Raw genomic sequence first — 3,527 nt, forward strand, 5'->3', positions numbered from 1 at the left:
CACTAGTCAACAGTTACAGTAGTCAACAGTTACAGTAGTCAACAACAGTTACAGTAGTCAACAGTTACAGTAGTCAACAACAGTTACAGTAGTCAACAACAGTTACAGTAGTCAACAGTTACAGTAGTCAACAGTTACAGTAGTCAACAACAGTTACAGTAGTCAACAACAGTTACAGTAGTCAACAGTTACAGTAGTCAACAGTTACAGTAGTCAACAACAGTTACAGTAGTCAACAACAGTTACAGTAGTCAACAACAGTTACAGTAGTCAACAGTTACAGTAGTCAACAGTTACAGTAGTCAACAACAGTTACAGTAGTCAACAACAGTTACAGTAGTCAACAACAGCTGTAGCTGTGTTTATTATAGCATGCTGTGGGCTAAATTTCACCGCATGTAGTGAACCAAATCACATTTACAACTATTAACCATTTCTCCTAACCACCCCATGATTCCTCCCTCTGTCAGTCTCTGTGCCTGCTAACCTCAGAGTCCTCCCTCTGTCAGTCTCTGTGTCTGCTAACCTCAGAGTCCTCCCTCTGTCAGTCTCTGTGTCTGCTAACCTCAGAGTCCTCCCTCTGTCAGTCTCTGTGTCTGCTAACCTCAGAGTCCTCCCTCTGTCAGTCTCTGTGTCTGCTAACCTCAGAGTCCTCCCTCTGTCAGTCTCTGTGTCTGCTAACCTCAGAGTCCTCCCTCTGTCAGTCTCTGTGTCTGCTAACCTCAGAGTCCTCCCTCTGTCAGTCTCTGTGTCTGCTAACCTCAGAGTCCTCCCTCTGTCAGTCTCTGTGTCTGCTAACCTCAGAGTCCTCCCTCTGTCAGTCTCTGTGTCTGCTAACCTCAGAGTCCTCCCTCTGTCAGTCTCTGTGTCTGCTAACCTCAGAGTCCTCCCTCTGTCAGTCTCTGTGTCTGCTAACCTCAGAGTCCTCCCTCTGTCAGTCTCTGTGTCTGCTAACCTCAGAGTCCTCCCTCTGTCAGTCTCTGTGTCTGCTAACCTCAGATTCCTCCCTCTGTCAGTCTCTGTGTCTGCTAACCTCAGAGTCCTCCCTCTGTCAGTCTCTGTGTCTGCTAACCTCAGAGTCCTCCCTCTGTCAGTCTCTGTGTCTGCTAACCTCAGTCCTCCCTCTGTCAGTCTCTGTGTCTTCTAACCTCAGAGTCCTCCCTCTGTCAGTCTCTGTGCCTGCTAACCTCAGAGTCCTCCCTCTGTCAGTCTCTGTGTCTGCTAACCTCAGAGTCCTCCCTCTGTCAGTCTCTGTGTCTGCTAACCTCAGAGTCCTCCCTCTGTCAGTCTCTGTGTCTGCTAACCTCAGTCCTCCCTCTGTCAGTCTCTGTGTCTGCTAACCTCAGAGTCCTCCCTCTGTCAGTCTCTGTGCCTGCTAACCTCAGAGTCCTCCCTCTGTCAGTCTCTGTGTCTGCTAACCTCAGAGTCCTCCCTCTGTCAGTCTCTGTGTCTGCTAACCTCAGAGTCCTCCCTCTGTCAGTCTCTGTGTCTGCTAACCTCAGAGTCCTCCCATGTCAGTCTCTGTGTCTGCTAACCTCAGAGTCCTCCCTCTGTCAGTCTCTGTGTCTGCTAACCTCAGAGTCCTCCCTCTGTCAGTCTCTGTGTCTGCTAACCTCAGAGTCCTCCCTCTGTCAGTCTCTGTGTCTGCTAACCTCAGATTCCTCCCTCTGTCAGTCTCTGTGTCTGCTAACCTCAGAGTCCTCCCTCTGTCAGTCTCTGTGTCTGCTAACCTCAGAGTCCTCCCTCTGTCAGTCTCTGTGTCTGCTAACCTCAGAGTCCTCCCTCTGTCAGTCTCTGTGTCTGCTAACCTCAGAGTCCTCCCTCTGTCAGTCTCTGTGTCTGCTAACCTCAGAGTCCTCCCTCTGTCAGTCTCTGTGTCTGCTAACCTCAGAGTCCTCCCTCTGTCAGTCTCTGTGTCTGCTAACCTCAGAGTCCTCCCTCTGTCAGTCTCTGTGCCTGCTAACCTCAGAGTCCTCCCTCTGTCAGTCTCTGTGCCTGCTAACCTCAGAGTCCTCCCTCTGTCAGTCTCTGTGTCTGCTAACCTCAGAGTCCTCCCTCTGTCAGTCTCTGTGTCTGCTAACCTCAGTCCTCCCTCTGTCAGTCTCTGTGTCTGCTAACCTCAGAGTCCTCCCTCTGTCAGTCTCTGTGTCTGCTAACCTCAGAGTCCTCCCTCTGTCAGTCTCTGTGTCTGCTAACCTCAGAGTCCTCCCTCTGTCAGTCTCTGTGTCTGCTAACCTCAGAGTCCTCCCTCTGTCAGTCTCTGTGTCTGCTAACCTCAGAGTCCTCCCTCTGTCAGTCTCTGTGTCTGCTAACCTCAGAGTCCTCCCTCTGTCAGTCTCTGTGTCTGCTAACCTCAGTCCTCCCTCTGTCAGTCTCTGTGTCTGCTAACCTCAGAGTCCTCCCTCTGTCAGTCTCTGTGTCTGCTAACCTCAGAGTCCTCCCTCTGTCAGTCTCTGTGTCTGCTAACCTCAGTGTCCTCCCTCTGTCAGTCTCTGTGTCTGCTAACCTCAGAGTCCTCCCTCTGTCAGTCTCTGTGTCTGCTAACCTCAGTGTTCTCCCTCTGTCAGTCTCTGTGTCTGCTAACCTCAGAGCCCTCCCTCTGTCAGTCTCTGTGTCTGCTAACCTCAGTGTCCTCCCTCTGTCAGTCTCTGTGTCTGCTAACCTCAGAGTCCTCCCTCTGTCAGTCTCTGTGCCTGCTAACCTCAGATTCCTTGAGAGAAATACGAGGAGTGACTGTAATCATCTCCGTGGAGGATTGAGTTTAGGACTTGCGAGGAAAAGTCCAGAGTCAACAGCGTAAACCATTTATAACGACACTCTAATGCCTTTAGGGACACGTTGAGAAAGGTGCTCTGACACACAGTGAAAGAATAGTGGAATCTGTGTGGGTAGCTGGACAGGTAGGATGACTGACAGTGAAGAGGGTCAGGGGTCAGGGGACAGAGGAATGGATGAGACTGAGGCAGGAAGTCCTTTAACCATAAAGTGGTATATTTACTGAGTAGTCTGTGCTGCATAACAAAGGAAACAAAATAACACGTATCCAATCAAATTCATAAATCACAAAGATCAAATCATAACAATCATTCATTATTAACATAATTAGGGAATTCATGAATCCAGTTAATTAAGAAGTCAATAATAATCACCCCTGAGTCATTTACGCTCGTAACTATTTATCATAAAAGAATACAAACAGTGAATGGTCATTCAACTATAATCCCCTTTAGTTTGATATCAAAGTGGATCATTTCAGCCAACATTGACGTTTCTCATTTCACCCTTTCAATTGTCTTCATGTGTACATGTAATTAATTTCATATTAACCATATCGATTGCATAATTGGCCTATGAGGATCCGTAGGGCCGTGATCATTGACCAGTCACATTACACCATATGTTTGAAGCGTGCGCTCCAAGCCACGCTCCGCGGTAACAACTATAAACAATAACTGATGGCCCACTCTCCCGATCGCAACAGATAGTTCAGATGAAAGGTAACAGAGTCGGTGGACTTACGTGGATTC

This window comes from Salvelinus fontinalis, chromosome 6 (assembly GCF_029448725.1).
Source record: "Salvelinus fontinalis isolate EN_2023a chromosome 6, ASM2944872v1, whole genome shotgun sequence".
In the NCBI taxonomy this organism is placed as follows: domain Eukaryota; kingdom Metazoa; phylum Chordata; class Actinopteri; order Salmoniformes; family Salmonidae; genus Salvelinus; species Salvelinus fontinalis.